Genomic DNA, 18,978 nt, shown 5'->3' with positions numbered 1-18,978 from the left:
CCCAAGGTGTTAGTCCCATATATTTAGTAGAAGGCCCCATAGTCCCACAATAGTTTATGTAAAGCCCAACCCATCCTACCGAAGACACTCATCACTCTCCAGGAGCACATAAGGGAAGCAGGGATGCCATGCCTGGCCAGCAGGCTGAAAGAGTAGGTCTCCTTTTGTCCCTCTTTACTGGGAAATGCTCCCTCCCCTTCTGAAGGTGGTTGTCCATGTCCTCCATTCTGGGCACAGACATTCATAGTCTTTGCCAGTGTGTGGAGCTTCAGCAGTCAGGAGTGGAGGGCTCCTTCCTCTCCCATCCTGTTTTGCTGTTTTCACTTACGTTTTCTATGTCCTTTTCTACTCACAGCTCCAGGCTTTCTCTTCACGCATGCTCCAGAGTTGTCTGAGTTGCTTCATGAGGACTTTCTACTCGTGCTCTGCCCGATGGTGTCTGGAGGTAATTTGCTGGAAGAATAGGAGAGAAACCAGGAAATGCTTCAAGTTACATCCTCCATCACCACCTCCCTGCAGAAACACACCTCTAGAGGATGGAGCTTGGTGACAAGGTAAGCAGAGAGGTTGAACCAGTCCAAAGTGGCACCCTCAGTGCAGCCAACCAAGTTCCCCCATCGCAAGCAAGCTGGCTTTGGGGGAAAAGGGGCAGTGGTTGGAGAAGTGTTTTGGGAAGACACATGGGGATGAAAAGCAAAATAAGGAGGAAAATAAGAGAGAGGGATGTAATTCTCCTCTTTAGAACAGCTGGTTTCTTTGTGTTACTCAGGAAAGGGCAGCTTGAATAGGTGCCCAGTGCAGCCTAAATGGGTACCCAGTGCAGCCTAAATGGGTACCCAGTGCAGCCTAAATGGGTGCCCTGTGCAGCCATGGGTCCTGCGTGCCTGAGTTACTGAAGAAAAGCCCCTCTTTTAGGGAAGAATAGGGAAGGTCTGTGTGTGTGTAAGTCCTTGGCTGGGACCAAGGCAAGCCCGTGATTAGCCAGCCCCTTGGCCCCAGTCTTTCCTCTCCACTCTCACAGTTCTGAGGACTCCAATAACATGTAACATTCATCTTGTTGTGTAATGCAAACATTGCACCATGCCAGGCAGCTGATAAGAAATCACCTCTTACTTGTAATGAGGAAACTTGACATACCCTTAAAGAATGGGTAGGGAAAATGGGTAGGACTGTTTCACCTGGCCCAAGGAAAGCCAGTGACATTGCAGTGGTTCTTTGAGCTCCAGCTAGAAATGCAGGTCCTGATGTTTGATGTACACTGGACACCAGCAACCAACTTCAAGGCAACCGTTGTGTTGTTGGGTTCTTTTCTGCTGTTCTCAACAACCTGTGCACCCTGCTGAGATGATGGCATTGATGGCGTATTTAGAGATCCTCTGTTTGACGTTCTGGTGTCTAAATAGAGATCCGTATTGAAAGGAGAGAATGAAAATGTCAGCTCGAGCACTGCAGTGCCATGGTTTCAAGCCTCTCCAAGATTTGCCTAGAGAAACAGGGTCCAGCCTTTGACTAGCTTTTGACCATGAGGCCTGAAACCCTCTCTGGTGCCTCTTGTGCCCATGAAGAGTTCCTAGCTAAAGGCGGTAGGGTGTTGGCAGTGTGCTATTGTTAGCTTTAGAATTGTTTGTTTAAAAATGAAAGCACATTGGAGGATATTTTTACAAGGATGACAAATGCAGCATTGGCTCCTTGTGCCTTTCTGTTGGAGTCTTTGGTAGCATCTGATTTTTGTCCTGTCCTGGTAACGCAGGCTCACAGCGGTAAAGCTTACACCCTCAAGGAGACAAACAGATCACAGTGGCCTTGCAGAAGGTCTGGGTTCGAATCACACCCTGCTAGAAACCTCCTGTGTCAGGAGGAATCTCTTGCCTTCCTCTTGCTTTCTCCACTGGGACAGCCAAATTATTGTTGCTTTATTTTCAGTGAGGGTCCCTGAGGCACACAGAGAAGAGAAGCTGTTGTGCCATAGCTTTGCCAGTCATGGTGGTTGGGAAGTTGAAGCCCCAGTTATCCAAAGCTTGAGTAAGATGGGAAGAGTTGTATAACAGGCCGTGCTGATGTATGTGGTGCTATTTCCAGAACACACATAGAGCAGGGTAACTCTAGTTATTTATCTTATGTGAAATTGGCAGGTTCTTAATATTGTTGCTGAAGTGTGTTTCCTCTTTGCCTGCACGCAGAGACTTTGAGCGATGCTATCTCACCTTCTTCTGAGTCCTGGCAGTCCTGCTGCTAACTCAGCCCTTTATAAAGATAAAAATTGGCAGCAGGCTCCAAGAGCAAGTGTGCTGGTGTGGTGGGGATAGGGGTTCGGGGCTGTGTTTTCTCATTCCTATTTGGCTGCCCAAAACTTACCTTAACCCCCTGCAATCGCTTAGAATCTCCTCTGATTGGAGAGGGTGTTGGGTTATGCCCATGTTCATTGATCTAATTGGTTTCCTATCATTCATCTTGTTCATTTATTCTAATCTTAATCATGAGTAAACCCCCCTCTTGATGGGAAAGCTGCAGGAGGTTTTGGCAGAGCTGGAGTTACCATTCACTGGAGGGATGGATGCAGTGGGCTACCTGGGTTGGTGTCCAAGCCAAACTGGAAATTCCTTGGTTTCTTTGCAAGCAAAGGAGAAAGACAAAACGCTTTTCTTAAAGTAATTCAAAACTTTATGTGCAACCTGGAATAAACATTTTCTTTTGATGTCAGGGTCAGTCCTTGTGAAGGAAGGATCGTTATTTTAATAGCACGTCAGTTGAGGAAGAAAAGGGCCTTTTGAAAAACAAACCAAACCAGAAAGCGTTTCCAGTTCCTCAGGAATGTCTTTCCCTCTATAACAAACAACTGATTGACAGTTTCAGCTGAAATGCATGAATAGATTCCATGTCCAAAGCAGACTTTTCCAGCAGAGTTACCATTTTCTGAAAATAGCTTGCTTTAAGCCTTATTTTTTGCATCTGCTGTACATTGCAGAGGCCAGCTTCTCCAATAGCCTCTACATCTCATCAGCTATTGATCATTCTGGTAGTAGAGCCAGTTATATTTGTGCAGTTATATTTCTGCACAGATAACAATGAGATTTAATATAGGTTTGTAGTCTTTAGGACTGTCAGGACATTTTGTGGTTCTGTTCAACACTTTGGATATCAATGGGAATTCCTTCTCCATGGGCATTCTGGCTGAAAACCTTAAATGCTCACATCTGAGGATGTGTAGTCAAATCTAGCTTCGATGCAACTTTTATTAACCAGATGGTAACATCTTACTTACACTTCCCATATAAAACCATCTGTGCTTCGACTGGGGAGATGCTGTCTCTTGCTACACTTGGGAGTTTGGCTGCAGGGGGTGTAGCATTGCTTTTGTTAGCATCCAGTCTCCCTCTCTCATCAGAGCTGAATATGTAACACTGGTTTTATTTAACCTTGTTTTAATTAGAGGGTTACAAAGCTGCAGTTGGCTTTTTCTGCACCAGTCGGTTGGCACTCTGGATCTTGCTGCCTTTAAACAAAACTGAAATTTCTTGCCTTGTTTTCCCTTGGTATTGAAACTGCAGTCGGCTTCCTCTGTTTTCATCCAATGGCTCCTGCATCTTGCCTTCTCCACCACTAAATCCTCCTCTTCCTCGGTATGAAATTCTAGCTCTGCTTGACATCAGCCTCACTAAGGTCAGGCCTTCTGCCTGGGTGTTTGTTTTCTTTAAGCACTCATAGCTTGTTGCTGTGCCCAACATTTCCTTGAGCCAAGTTCAACACCTCCATCTCCACCATCTCTGTTGCTTTTCTATGAACTCCCTTGAAATCATAGCGTTGGGTGCCCAGAAAGGTCTGTGCTATTTCAGGTGTTGTCTAACCAGTAACCTCATGGAGAAACTATTTTGCTCTCAGCTTTGCCAGTTGGTTGTGTTGTTTATTTTTCTTGTTTCACTGACAGATCGAGTTGCATTTCATGTCATTAATAAAGATGTAAAAGAATATCAAACCTAACAGTGACCTCCGAATGGAATCCACCAGCTCTGCCAGCAGTGCACTCTCTTGGTTGCCTTCTTGCTTTTCTCCCATCTAGCTCTTTGCCTTCATGGACTATTCCAATCCAAGCCAATTTGAGTTAATCTTATGTGATGGGAAGAGACACTACGCTAAAGGCTTCATCACAGTAACAATCAGATACATGTGGAAACCAGATGTTGTCTTCTATGAACATTTGCATAATTTGGAAAGGAATTTGAAAGGAAATTTGTTTCTCTTCTGTGTCAAACCAGACTGAGATTTGCTACAAAGTGAGATTTTTTTTCAATGAGAAAAAACACTCAGTGATAAAAATTGGCTGAATGACATTTTTATGTTAATTTAAATTATTTAAGCTTATGCAAAACTGAAATGGAAAAGACAAAATACTCCAATAAAATCAAAATACTCCAAAAATGCTGATAAAATCCAGCTGTGCTGACACAATGCAAGGTACCTCCACAGAACAGCATTTCCCAGCATAAAACTTTCTGATGAGAGCAGTATTGACTTGTATCAATAGCCTCTGATATGTAACCCCCAACCCAAGGAGAACTCTCGTTTCCTGGAAGAGATGTCTTTGCAGAGGTGCGTGTCTTTTCTCATCTCAAGTATTTAGTTCTTTTTGAATCTGCTACAGACAATGAGATTATCTTCAGGAAGGAGGGGGTACAAACCAGCCTACAGCTGCCCTGGGCTCAGCACGAGCATCCTTGCTCGGGGCTTTCCCATCTAACAGATCTTATTTGTATTTCAGGCTAACTCAGGGTTCTCTGTGGCTTGCCTGAAGAAGACTGTGTTGGGAATATCAGTCAGGGTCAAAGCAGCCCATTTGCTTTGGCAAGCATGGTGTGAGTGTAGTTAGCTGAGTGGCTGACCACTGCCTTCACTCTGTGTATGGACAGTCCTGGCCATTTATCTTGGGTGATGGCCAGCAGTTCCTGCTAGCCTCATGTTACAGGGCTGTGTTTGAACTCATCTCCATCGTCCCAGGCATCCACATGTGTGACACACACACATGCACCATGCCACAGATGCTGTAGATTGGCTGCAGCTGAGATAAATATTATTCCTATATCATGATGAGGATGAAAATGTCCTTTTGGAGGGTTTGGAAGAGGAGGCTCGGTTTGTTGTGGTCTGCCCTTGGGCTCCTTTTGACTTTTTCTTTCCTGAAAACAGGAGAAAACCCAGCCTGCGAACGAAGGGGATTTCAGTTCTCACTCGGACCTTGATCAGGAAAACAGAGCACATTGTTTGTGATGGCAGCCTCCACCAAAACAGCTCAGGGGCCAAGTTAAGGCTAAGGAAGAAATTCAGCCTTCCCAGCAATGAGAGATCTGCGTGCTTTCTTCCCTTGCTTCCACTGGTTTCTGTGCATGCAGCGCTCTGCTTGCTGTGGCCACATCATCTGCAAGGTAAGGAGAAGCTGGTCACCGTCAGCGGTTCAGTGCTGAGCTGTGATTGTCCTTTAGTGAACATTGTACGCTAAATTAAAGGACATTGTCCTCTAGTGGGCAGGCAGGCTTGGGTGCGTTTTGGATGCGAGCTCCAGAGGAGAGAACCCAGTGCAGGACATAACAAGGCTGAGTATGATGTGAGCCTGGAGAGGTGTGAGGAAGCCGGTTGGTTGTGCTGCTGTGCACAGGGCTGGTCCACAGAGGGGCTTCCCAGGGTGGGAGGCATGAAGCAAACAAATAAGGAATTAAGAGATAAATTGGAGCTACCACAGTGGACCTTGGCAGAGCTGGGCTTAGGGCTGGCATTGCAGCCCAGGCATCATCGCAGACTTTGAGCCTTATTTAATGCAGCAAAATGATGGCAGTGCAGCCATGATGCTGAAATTCAGCCAATGTGGGGCACCCCTACTTTAGCAACCAAAAAGCCGGTGATGTACATGGTGCAAACTCTTGTTCCTTCTCCTAGCAAGTGTAAGCCAGGGTGAGTGCGCAACCGTGTTATAGTTGCTTTTACTGGCCAAGTGGGTAGATGCACCCCTACCTCTCTGTCTCTCTCTGCTGCAGTGGTCCCTGCAGGACAGTGTGGTCCCCAGACAGAGAGGGGGGACCCTTCTCTCCCCATTTACTTGCCTTTGCTATCAGGACAGCTGCCTGCCTCACTCTGAAGAGGTTACAGTCATGGTTTACACAGAGCCTGACACTGGGGGTCCTCAGCCTGGAGGGGAGAGCAGGGAAATACAGACTAATTTAATTGATAGAAATCCTTCCATGGATTAAAAGTTCAAGCTCTCAGCTCATGTGTTTAACTCCAGGCACATCTGGTTTCTCTGCTAAAGACTCTTGCCCTTGGAGGAGATCTAAAATCATGTCAAGATCCTACTTAATAGGGGGAAAAAAAGAGAACATGTTGAACCACACCATAGGAAGGGAATGCTGCCGGGCTCCCCATCACTGCTGCAGCATTGCCCGCCACCACCCAGGCTCTGTGTGCCCCCAGCTTTGCCCCACACAGGATGTGCCCATCTTTCACAGCCTGGGGTATCCCAGCCCCATAGTCGTGGACAATGTATCATGGAATCGACAGTGAGGGATGGATCCCCACTACAGTGACAATGTGATGGCAGGTCCCTTTCCACTCCCTTTGTGTGAACGTAATGAATTGTGTGTGACATCCCACACAGGGTTTGTGAATAGGGTTTCCAGCCAGGGTGGGTGGAGAGGTGGGTGTTTTGTGGTTCCCCCAGCCAGATGCGCTCTTCTCCTCTTCCCATTGAGTCCCTGCCTGTGTTAAGTTACTTGTGGTGAGTAATACTACTCCTCAGACACATCTTTCAGGAAAAAGAAAAGGAGTCCTCCTAGGCTGCTCCAGATATGCCTGCCCTTTGAATAAAGCAGGAGCAAGTCAAATCACTGTGCTTTGATTCCTTGCTCCTGACGTCCATACTACTAGTGCTGGGACTTCTAGTGCAAAAACTCTTGCCCCAGTGCAGGTGGTAGCTTCCTTGTTTGCACCTTCTGCTTCCTGAACCTCGAATGTACAGGGAAGGCTTTTCAATGCCATTTCCCAGGAGTGACAACTCTGTGCCATGAGGAGGAAGCATTTCTTTGGCGACATTCCCTTCCAGCAAGATAATGTTTTAGTGATGATCTGGCAGAGCTCATCACACTGCGTGTGCATCCCAGTGTTTGATGGCTTAAAGTGTGGTTTTAAATTAGAAAACATATTTAATAATTTATATTTTAGTATTTTTCTTCATTTTGAAAGCTTTGCACAAGCTCAAAACCAGTTCCAAAACTGAGCTGGAACCCCCCCTTTTGGATAGGTCTGATTCCCAGCTCTGTTACTACAGTTAATTACCTGTACTTTGCTAGCCCTAATCTTGAAATCTCAGGCAATTTGGGATACCACATTCCAGCATGAACCTGCACTGGAAATGGAAGTAGCCAGGCACTTTCTATCAAAATGCTTCCTGCTGGGGAAAAGTCACTGTCATCATTTTCTGCCTATAAATGTGTTGTCTTGCTTTTGTCTTTTTATAACATTTTAGGTCCCATTCCCCTTTCTATCCCAAAGGGGTTGGCGGCACAGCCTCTAATCCTCAAAGTGAACATCTTAAGGGCTGGAAGACTGAAAATCCCTTCCCTGAACTGTGAGGGAATCCTGCCTTGCTGGGGAGTTGTTCACAGGCAAAGCGGTTTTTACTGTGTCCATCAGATGACTTTGGAAATCAGATGCAGGAAACAGGTAAGACACCAGCAGAAATCAGGGTCCCAGGATCCAGCACCCTCCTTCTGTGTTCTGATTCCATTACTGTGGGGTTCATGTCCCTGGAGGTTGTGGCTTGATGGGCAGGGTGCTGGAGGCTGCTGTGACGTCCTGCCTGGGGGAAACCAGCAGAGCCACCCCATGAGGTCCCCTGCAGCTCTGAGATCATCTGTTTTCCTGGCGTCCAAAGCTGACTCGGTGCTAACACGTGCTGCTGCTTGGCCTTCTTTATTACCATTACATGACATCCAAAATAAACAACGCCTGAGGTCCCTTCTACCCCTTACCCTGCACGGGGCTCCAAATAGGAGCCGCGCTTGTGCTGGGGGACCTGTATTCCCTGGGCTCCACAGGCGATGATAAATCACCTGGCATGGAAATGTCTTTCAGCCAAGCCCTAACCTGTTTAGTCTAATGGGCAAAGCGAGCCGAAACGAAAGGCTGGTTGGCAGCTCTGCTTTAAACACTGTGACCGAGGCATCCCCCATCCTCCTCCACACATAAATCACAGTTCAAAGGAGTTGGTGTGGCAGCAGCTGGGATATTCAACTAGAGCTTGAGCTCAGTGTGTGCTTCCAACCTATCCCTCACCCTTCGTTAAGCACAGAAGAGGAGTAAGAACCCATCAAAAGTGGGTCTCAGCCTGGGGTGAGTGTAGGACAGGGCTTGCTTGGCAGCTGTGGGTGCAGGGGGATGGAAGGGGTGCAGCAATAGCAAAAAGCAATGGGACCATGACTCCAGTTTGCTGCTCTTCAAGTTGCAAATCTGTCCCAAAGGGCAGCTTGATAGATTTCATGTACGGCTGTTCCTGCCCTGTGAAGTCTCCTAGAAGTGCCATTTCAGTTTGTATATCTTTCACTGACATGTGTATTTAGCACTCATTAACCACTTACCTTGAGCTAATAATTCAACTTTTGTTCCAAACTCCAAACTTCCTCATTTCCATGAGTTCTTGGAGCCAAAGAGCCCATTTCTGACAGGTTCATTTCTGAGAGTTCGCTGTAGCCTTTTGGTTTATTTGAACAGTATTTTCCATGGGTTTTTTTAAAGGTTAGTCATAGTGAAACCATCTCATGGTTTTAAACCCAGAAACAATTCCTACCCATTTCGAGTAAAAGCAAATTCAGAACATGGGTTGCTTTTTACAAGGGAAAAACTAATTCATTACATCTAGGTGCTTTAGCCAAGCTGACTGCAGTTAACATTGCTGTTCCTGTCTGTGTTCTTTCCTGCTCTAATTTCGGGCTGCTTTCATTGTTTTGTTCTAGATTCAATGGCTGATGATTTGTTTTCCATCTATTTAACCTTCATCAGCAGATAAACTACCAGGAGTGACAGGACCTGGATGCAGAGTCCTTACACACTTAAGCACATGTGTAAACCTGACTTCTGTTCGATCTAAGCCTCTGTCTCACATAAATGCAGGTAGGATTAGGGGTGTTCACCTCAGGCAGGAGGGGTTATGAGTGCGATGCAGTCGTGGTGGGGAATACCCAGATGTCTGTGTTCAGCTCTTCTTCACTGTGGTTTCCTGCCTATGCAGAAACTGGAATCGATGCAACGAGTCAGAGCAAACACAGACTGAGCCATAGGGTTTCTCACTATAAATGGAAACTGACCTCAAAGATGATTGCAGCCAAACCATCCGTTTGCAGGTGAACTCAAACCAGAATGAAGCTCTAAAGCACAGTGAGCAAAATAAGAATTTAAGCTGCTTCACAGTGCCCAGATCCCCTCAGATGGGGAGCCACAGGGCTCCTGGCATGGGGTGTCCCCAAGAGGGGACCTGGCACCTCCCCTTCTTGGGCAGTGCTGCACTGTTGGGGTTAGGGGTTGGGAGCTTTCATTGCTGTCGTTCCCGCTGCTCAGCTGTGTAACGAGGGATGTTGCACATGCACAAGAGATCCCCACAGGCTGCAGGAAAACAATAAGCAGCCCAAGCTGAGTAGGAAGTGGATGGAAATCCAACCCAGCAAAGTGAGAAGTGAAGCATTCAGCCTTGGCTTGACCCTGCACCAGTGACGCCGATAGCTGGGCTATCGCCCATTGCAGCAGGCTTAGGCCAGGCCTGGGAGAAACCCAGTCCTAGAGCAATGCAGGGCTTGTTCAAGCCCTTTTTCCTCACACAGCCCCTGCTCCCCCCATATCCCCATTTTTTTTTCCATTAAACCCATTTTTTTTCCAGGTGAATTCCACACATATATCACATGACTCCTATTTTGAATAGCTGTGTCAGTGCCTCCAAACAGTAACTTCCTGTTCAGTCCAAGGGGCTTTTCCTCCTTTCCCTGGAGCTCAATAGCAGACAAGAACATCCCAAAGGCACCTGATGAAGATCATTTCCAAGTCCTCAGATGCAATAAAAACAAAACCAAACACAGTGCTGGAATAAATGGAGGAGGAGGGAAGGAGGAACGATTTCTCCCTCTGTTCAGGTCATTGCTTTGGGCAGAACCAGCTCAGGAATAAGAAAGAACTGAATTGGATTATGAAAATTTCCATTCCCTACTATGACTGGATATCACTTAGTTTCGTGTGGCTCTGCAGGGACAGGATAGCTCCCTCCTCCTGGCTTTTTCTTCTGATCCTCAGTTATGTTTCACAGTGATACTGGATTGTAGGATCAAAATGTACATTGCATTGGATACCTAAAAACCTGAGTTTAGTCAAATGAAGCCTAAGACTAGTTCCACATTTTGCATGTTCAGAACTGACCTCTACCTGAGGTCAGCTGCCTCCTCATAGGAGAAACCTCAGCATCTTTAAACTCACTTTACATTGACATGGGGCAGGAAAATATTATTTGTAAGTTTTGGTCCTGAGACAGATCCTATGAAATAGAACAATGTTCCTTGTAAGTTTGTCCTTGTAATTGTCCTTGTAAGTCTGGAGGTGTTTCTGAGAGCTGGGAACTTGTGATCAACCCACCTTTTTTTGGGGGGGGGAATAAAAGTTACTGGTTTTGGTTCAGAATCGGGTCCAAAGCATCCCTTGCCTGGAGCATGGACCGCTGGATGGGTGCATCTTGGCTGAGCCACGGTGAGCAGAGGTCCATGGAATGGTGCCCAGCAGTGCAGCGCAGGCAGCAAGGCACGAGCTCTGCATAACCACAGCAGGTGAGTGTAACGTCTTTTGTACTCGAGGTTAAGGCTGCATCTGCTCATTGGAAACAGATTTAAGGAGCAGATGAAGGATGCAGAGGGATAGCAGGAATATCAGATCTGTTTGCTCAGGGAAGGGTCATTTTCCGTAACACCTCCTTCTTATTGTCCTCCCCTCAGCGTGGAGTCCTTCTACAACCTTATTTTTTCGGGTTGCCAGAAAAACCCAGAGGGAGTCACTCTTTTATGAGCCATCCCTTCCTCCCTTTTATGCTGTTAGGAATTTCCCCATGTGTGAGTGTCTCACAAATTCCTTTTCATTATGTTGCATCCAAGAGAAAGTAATCCATCCCAGTAAGTGAAAGTAATACATCCCAGTAAGTGAAAGCAATCCATCCCAGTTTGGCTTCTCTAACACTAGCAGATGGAGTTCATGGTCTCCTCTTTTTTAGGGTCTCCAATACATCAGCCCCATCACCTGCAGAAGAAGAATGATCTCTGGTGAGAACCAGTTATCACCGCAGCCCTTTCTGGCTGGAAGGAAATGTTTACCTTGAATCCCACTTAGGCGTGGGGTTTCAGTTAGGAAACAGTGGTTACATCTGCTGAGCACACACATGACGATGTGGGTGATGTGTTACTGCACTGTCCTCATGGCTGGGGCAGCAGAGATGTGGGACTATGGGTGAGATAAGGGGTCAGCACAGCAATGACTTGGAACTATAATCCTGGCATCTCAGCCCTGTGTTGCTGCTGCATCTGCGGTTGCAGTAAACACAGAGCTGAGGCAAACAAGAAGTGGTTGAATGCTTTCCAAGGGAGTGATTTTCTTTTCTCCTGTGGCAAACTCCCCTCATTCAAAATGAAAACTTTCCAGGAGACAAAAATCAGCTGACAAAGATTTTAGCTGAGTTTTTCGTTTGTTTGTTTCCAAATGTCTTTTTAATGAGTCAAGAGCCATGTCAGATTGTGTAAAATTCAGAATGAAAGCAAGATGTGTCCATGTTGCCATTCAAACAGAGCTGGAAGGAAGATTATGCAGCCTGTTCCCCTGCTCCTGCATAGGACTGAATATTCTCAGGGGGCAGATAAAATGCCAAGGAATGTTGATGTTCCTTCTGCTTTGCTTTCATTCCCTTCCCCAGGCTGCACTCTCCCTTTCCGCATCAGTTAAGTGCACGTTAAATGCCCTCTGCTACCCCTGGGTTGTAGCTGGCCTGAATGAGAAGTGCTCCATTACAAACCTGTGTTAGAGTATCCTATCCCAGAGCACAGCCCCTGCATGTGATGCTGTCCAGTGGTGTCCCCAGAGTCCCTGTCCCAGGCTTCTGCCCTGCTCCCACACAGGATCTGCCACGTTTCACAGCCCTCTTTGTCACCAGGCCTTTACCAGTCAACCTAGGAAGTCATTTATAGCGGTCCTACAGAAACTTCTTTATATCTATTAGCCATTTAAACCAAACCCACACTGCTGCTACTATTGGATCTAGCCATTGAACGAAATCCAAACATCTGGGGAGAATGTATCAATTTCACCTATGGCTTCAACAGGAAATTGTGGAAACAGTCCCATCCCATGTAGTCAAAATGTTTCCTTCTGACCACTGCATCAGCTGTTTTTCTACCACAACTCTGACATCAGAGTAGCTGATGTTCAGATTTCTATCTGGTGGTTTTCAGTGTAAAACTCAAACCAAACCAAACATTTCAGCTTCATTGGTGATTTGCTTTATTTGTATTAGGAAAAGGGAAAGTCACATACTCAGATGCTTGCTTCCCTCAAGACAAATGCTTTTGAGAGTGCTTTTTCCGAACTTCAGCGCTCAGAAGTGTCAAGGAAATCTGAGTCTCTTTCCTGCTTTGAACTGTTAGGAACAAATGGGCTTCTCAACCCCTTGGGCTGTTTCGAAATCTGAGCCAGAGGCCCCTATTAATAACCCGTTGAGTTTGTGCGTGACACTTTCTTATCCCCATCTCACAGATGGGAACACAGCGTGGCAGTGGTTCTCCAAGGTCACCCAGCAGCAGAGCCGCAGCCAGAGCCCTGGCCTTCTCCTGCTGCCCATTGACCTACTTGAACCAGATAAAATGCATCATCCTCTTACACAACAGCTTTTCCCTGCATGCACACCATCAAGCTGGGTATTTTCTCACGGAAATTTCCATGGGGAACCCTCAGTTTCCTCGTCAGAAATGTTTGTCTGGGGAAATTCTGCTGCTTCTGTAGGGAAGTTCGAAAAGGCAGAGAAGTGGGGGTTACCTCCCAGCTGCCCTCCCACACGTTTCCCAGTTTGAGAGGAAGGCTGCACAACCATGCAGCTGCAGTGATTCGATAATAGATGGTTTCTGCAAATACACGAGCCCAAGCTACAAGATGCATTTGCACACTGGCAGCATGGGTAATGCTAACTGTGCTAGTGACATCTTCAGTTATCATGTGCTGTTGCAAATGCCATGGCGTGTTCTGCAGAGATTCATGGTTTGAGAGTTACAAAAAGCCCGAGGAAGTAATCCCTTCAAACAGCCTTGCCTGAGCAGTCTGGTGTACTCGGTAGCCTTCACAGACCCAGTCCCAGAGCCTGAGGGGGATGCTGAAGACAACATCAGCATCGTGCTTTTCCGGTCTATCACCAGCAGGAGATTCAGGTCTGATTTCTCTCAGCTGGAAGATGCAGGTTTGCAACGTGTTGGTGAGCACCCCTGAACGTTGGGAAGATGGGAGGGGACAACTCTGGAGGGTTTTTGTTACTGCTTTGGGTGTGTGGCATTGGAACAGCAGCCAGGGTGGCAAACAGGACCAGCCTGTAACTGTTCAATGCCTGCTGTATCTGTGTGTTTGAGCATGCTGTAGGTGGTTGCACCAGCTCACAGCCTTTCTGCAGAACTAAGTGTGGCCAGTGCCATAAGAGAGCTATATGGCAGGACAGACATTGAGGGAAATGATGGGAGCTGTATAGAGAGCCAAAGGGGAATTCTGGCTTTTCAGAGCACCAGGACAGCCTCATGGCTCTTGGATTGCTATTTATTAAAGGAAGAAATATTGTCCCTCCTCTGTGTGCACTTCGCAGTGACAACGGATGCAACCAGTCCAGTGTGTCAGTGACACTGGTATGACTGTGGCCCCTGAGCTCTCTGACCCATAACCAGGGACATCCTTGCTTCATCTCTCCAGCTGACCAGCCTCTTGGTGACCATGAAAGGACCTTATTTCGTGGAGCAGACACGAGTGTCCGAAGCACCAAGAAGACAGTTGTGAGTGTGCTTGAGCATAAGCCTGCCACCACAAACCCCTGGAGACCAGCGATACCTGTCCTGTAGAACCCTTGGCATGAGCAGGGCTCTTAGGTCTGGCTCAGCAAACCCTGTCACATCAGCAAGAGAAGAGGTGGATGAGCCTCATTCATGTGCTATGCATGAAGGCAGGGCTGGGCTGGGCTGGATTTTCTCCCTTTTGCTTTACCAAGGTGATGCTGGGCAGGCTGCTCCCCTGGGATGGTGCTGGACCAGATGAGGGTGCGTGTCCACTGGTGGAGGTATTTACGGACCTTACAACATATGCTTAGGGTGGTGGGACTCCTGGGTGTGCTTTGTGGCTGTTTGGTGTATCTACTGCTTACTGCTAGGTATCTACTGCTTACTTTGGTGTATACTACTGCTTACTGCTAGGTAGTACTGAGCAGGTAACCTGTGGTGTGGGTAGTTGTTAATGAGGTTTCTTTTGACATGGGTGGAAAAAGCTGTTGTGGTCTCTGATCACTTCTTCAGCAAACACTGTTAATGGAGCAGTCCAGAGAGCAAACAGGACTTCTGTCTCTTGGATTAGGGATATAGAAGGATATTAGGGATATAGAAGGATATTAGGGATATAGAATAGAAGGGAGAGCATATTTTGTGTGGTTCAGAGAATTAAATCTGATAGGTCAGGAGCTGACCTGAGCTTGGTTTCACAGACCAAGATAGGGAAACAAGCAACAGTTAGAGTAGGCATGTTACTTTAGATTAGTGCCGGGCACCCAGGGGTGCTCCCTGGGCTGTACATTAGTGTAACATACTTTCCTCACCAAAAGTAGACCTCTCTGTTGTGCTGGTAGCTAAACCAGACCAGTCATGTGAGTGAAGTCCCAGAGAGCAATGCTATTCCAGGACAGGAATAGAGTTTTATTTTAAACTCCTTCAAACTGAGATTATCTGCATGAAAATAGGTATTTGTATACCAGGATTAAAGTGTCCATGTGGGAAGTTACACCAGTGCATCCAGATTACCTGGAGCTTTCATCCCAAGGAAACTGAGCTGAGGTTCAGTATTACTTGGTTTGGGATGGGAGTGGGGGTGAGCTGGGGAGTGGATGTTGTTTGTTCCCAAGGGAGGATGGATTTTCCAATATGGTTTCCTGCAGAAAATTCCAAGTTCCCAGAAGTTGCATTTGCATTTGCTTGCCTGAAAGACCCATTGCAGTGGAGAACTCCTGGCGAGCTCTGAAGCTCAGTTATTTTGGGGTGAGCCTATGTAGAGATGTCAGCAATGCAGCCAACTATTAGCTAAGTTACTGCAGAATTTGATCTCTTACATATTTCTCTTTAATGGAAACAGAGGCATCGACAGACTCAGTGGTTATTTATGTTCCAGATAACTCCCTGCCCTTGGTTTGGAGAAACCTTCATTGTTCTCTTCTGCTCAGGGAATGATTTCTTTAATGCAACAGTCTCTCCTGGTAAGTACCATAAAATAGCATGTTGGGATGATGGAAGCCATATACATGTCTTACAAGCCCAGTGCTTGCTGTGCTGTGGGACAGAGCCCTCAATCTTGGCTGTCTGAGCACAGTGCAGGGCAGCACACAGGCAGCATCCCACCCACCCATGTGGTGCAGGCTGTGCTCCTGCCCCTGCACTGCCTCCCCCCAATTCCCCAGCCATGACCTTACTGTAGCTATTTCCATGCCTGTAAATCACACTGCCTGCGGGAGACGATGCTGTTCATTATGTCACACGCAGACAGATTTACAGCGTGCAGCAACAGTCACAGCTATTCCTACTTGAAATGACGTGAGATCTGCACTCAGTGGGCTCCCTGTAAATCACAGCCAGGTCCGTGCATGGGCTGAGGGGCTCTTCCCACCCACTGGCAAAGGCTGTGGTTGTTGGTGCTGACATGCGAAAAGAAGTTTGTTTTCAAACAAAGTTAGTTTTCAGGCTCAGCCCCCCAAAACCAACCTACCATCACTCCAAATGGGCAAAGTGGGAACTTGTCTGTAGATGCCCATCTCCTAGGGCACCACCAGAGCTGGGCTGCATTATCCCTGTGCCCAGCTGATGTCTTTTCCCTCCCTTTCCTCCCTGTTGACCTTTGCAGTTCAGCTAGAAAAAGAAGCCAGAACCAAGTTTCCACCTGAGGGGATGTCAGCTGAATGCCAGGGCATCCTAGTGGAGTATGCCTAATACCTGGGCCTAGCCTTGCCCCAAGAAAGCAGTCCAGGTTCAGCTTCTTATGTCCCAGAGTGGACACTCAGAGCTGAAACGTGGGACCATCTTCAGCCCTTCCTGTAAGCCTCTTTTGCAATCAGTGCTCTCTGTAGGCAGGAAGTCTGGGTTGGATGCCAGGGCAGAGCTGCAAGAGGAAAACCAACAGTTCCTGAATGATCCGTTTAAACAACAAATGAGTGGAATGCCCACTTGGCATGCAGTCATTTTCCATTTCCTGGCTCCCCAGTGATTTCCAGTGCTGTTGCTGTGTAAACCCACAGAGCAAACATCTTGTGTTACCACCCACTTGCTCACTGAGTGGCTTCCCAGAGTCTGGGCATCCATGAGATGCCTCTGTCTCGCTTTCAGGTCCAGCTCTGCTGGCTCAGCCACCTCCATGTGTTTTAGTGCAGAGTGAGCATCCCCCACAGGAATTCATGGCAGTTCATCTCTTGGCTGTGTTTAGGGTAATCCTATGTTTTTCTCATAACAAGAAAGAGCATCTGTGACACCCGTAGGCAGCGCTCCAGCAGTTAAAGGGTATGCCAGAAAGGGCCTCTCATTTGTCTCTTCTCCTTTGTCTCCCTGTGCAGTGGTGGCAGTGATTCATTAGATGGACCTTCTTCCACTGCTGTCTTGCTAAAGCTAGGATTCTAACTGACTTGATTGACTTCCAGCACAAGAATTGCCCTGATTTTCCCAGGTGACCAAGAAAAGCTGGGTCTGCCTCAGGGGGCTACCTACCTTACTGCTGGGTGGGCTCTTTTTTTGGCAAATGCTATGTTTTTTTGGGCACGAGGCAGTGGGGATGGGTGAAGCATCATTGCTTCCAGGTTAGAGGAAGCCAAAGGACTGGAACCCAAACCCCTGGGCCTGCTTTGTAGGTGGAATCCTTTGGCTTTGGAGGGCTCTTGCAGTTTCCCCAAGGCAGGGCAAGTCCAGAGAGTGGTCACAGCCCTTGTCAGCACAGTAAGACTTGCCCTGACAGCCCCAGGCAGGCAGCAAATGCCTGGAGCCGTGCTTGGTGCTGCTGCTGCTCCAAACCCCTCTGAGTGCTGAGGGCATCCCTTCTTCTCTGTGGATGCAGATGATGCTCCAAGTGCAGGTGGCAGGGAGACCTGGCATGTCCCAGTTCCTCGTGCACATCCCACCTTAACTGCTTTGCCATCCCCAGCATCGAAGCTGCTTGACATCAGCTTGGCCACGGTGGGCTCGTGTGACTGCCTCCCTTGTGCTCCTTCACAAGTCCAATGAGACGGCCCCAGTTCATGTTACCTGGGTATAATGCCTCGGGGCTTTTCTGTTTGGACACTGCATGTGGAAGGCAGCTGTCAATTAGCAGATGGAAAACCAGCCTGGAGTGCTAATGAGAGCAAACCTAATAGAGACCTTCCCAAATTGTTTCCATCCAGTTCTCAGGGCCTTTAATTGCTGTCATATTATCAGGATGCCAGAAGGAAAACACAGGGGAAAAAGCCCCTTTCGGAGGTGGATTTGTCTCTGCCAGGACTGACTCAGAGGCAGCTTCTCCCCTAAATTTCATTTACAGGAGTCTCTTCACTTGGTTCCAAAGTTACATTTGGGGCTGGGCCAGCTCCTGCAATGCCTTTTTCCCCACAGTGAGGGTGGGAGCAGGATGTTCTACCAGCCACCATGGCCAGATGGAAGGCTGGGAACAGATGCTGTCTCCTACGCACCCCCAGTGCTTGATGTTGGCTTTTTCTTAAGGAATGTAGTGAAAAAGGGAATATGATGTACTGCAACAGCAATGGTAAAATGCTTAATATTCCTCTATTCTTACCAAAGAAAAGGCTTCCTGATTGCTGTGTTGGTAAGGGCAGTGATGGAGCCCCATTGCATTAGGCACTAAAAAGAAAGTGAGAGGAAAAGGCAATGAATGAAGCATGGAGAGGACAAGAACAAGAAAACAAAGTGGTTTCTGAAGCTATTATATATAGACAGAAAGACTTACCTTTAATCCCTGCATGTATTTACAGGTACCCATTGTTGGCAGTGGATATATTTACCTGAGGGGCTTTTCTCAGGCTCACTCTTTGAAATGAGGGGTGAATGGCTGCTCTCTTGTGGTTATAGTGTTAGTTTTCTGCAGTGGGATTGGTGTTCCTTGCATGACGCAGGCCCCTAACATACATTATGTTGCCCGGCATTCATTTTCTTGCTCTCAAAAGCTTGTGGCTCTGTATATATTATGTGCCTGCTTGTCTGCCTGCATCACCATCCTGGTCCAAAGGTATCCATCATCTGAGGATTTGCTCCTGCAGTGTCTGGCCTCATACAGTTGTTTGTTTCTGGATTTGAACTGTGGTGGATGTGCTTTGTCCAGCCCTCAGCTAATACAAAAGCCACAGGAGAGCACATGCTCTTGAAGATACTTGAGAAATAAGGATTAAAAACACGTGTTCCATGGAGATAAAGGGTTGTATTTACTCTTGTTGTTACGCTGGGTTAGGCTGTAGGAGGTGCTTGAGCTGGGAAACAAGCTGATTAGAACATAAAATAATACAGGGGTTATCAGAGGAAGCTTCCTGCTGAACTCAGGGGCTGATACCTGCTCTTTGCTTTGAATCTCTCACAGTTAATAAGGTACCCAAGTGTTTGTACAAGCGTAGCCGAGCAGAGAACCAAGAGTTGCTCAGGGTGAAGGCAGCAGCAGCCCCATGCACAGGGT

General features: G+C 47.2%; 1 long non-coding RNA gene across 1 annotated transcript; it reads left to right on the top strand.

The window, feature by feature from the left end:
• Positions 1 to 3,115: 3,115 nt before the first annotated feature.
• Positions 3,116 to 18,724, top strand: LOC134175835 (uncharacterized). Its single transcript, XR_009969160.1, has 7 exons — positions 3,116 to 5,417; positions 7,508 to 7,704; positions 8,994 to 9,150; positions 9,269 to 9,414; positions 10,697 to 10,841; positions 13,895 to 14,449; positions 14,493 to 18,724. It is a non-coding gene; the product is annotated as an uncharacterized LOC134175835 (long non-coding RNA).
• Positions 18,725 to 18,978: the final 254 nt, after the last annotated feature.

This window comes from Pezoporus occidentalis, unplaced genomic scaffold (assembly GCF_034315485.1).
Source record: "Pezoporus occidentalis ecotype Australia unplaced genomic scaffold, CSIRO_AGI_Poc_V1 ctg118, whole genome shotgun sequence".
Taxonomy (NCBI): Eukaryota; Metazoa; Chordata; class Aves; order Psittaciformes; family Psittacidae; genus Pezoporus; species Pezoporus occidentalis.
The sequence above is the reverse complement of the archived record's forward strand: the minus strand, read 5'-3'. Positions and strand labels throughout refer to the sequence as shown.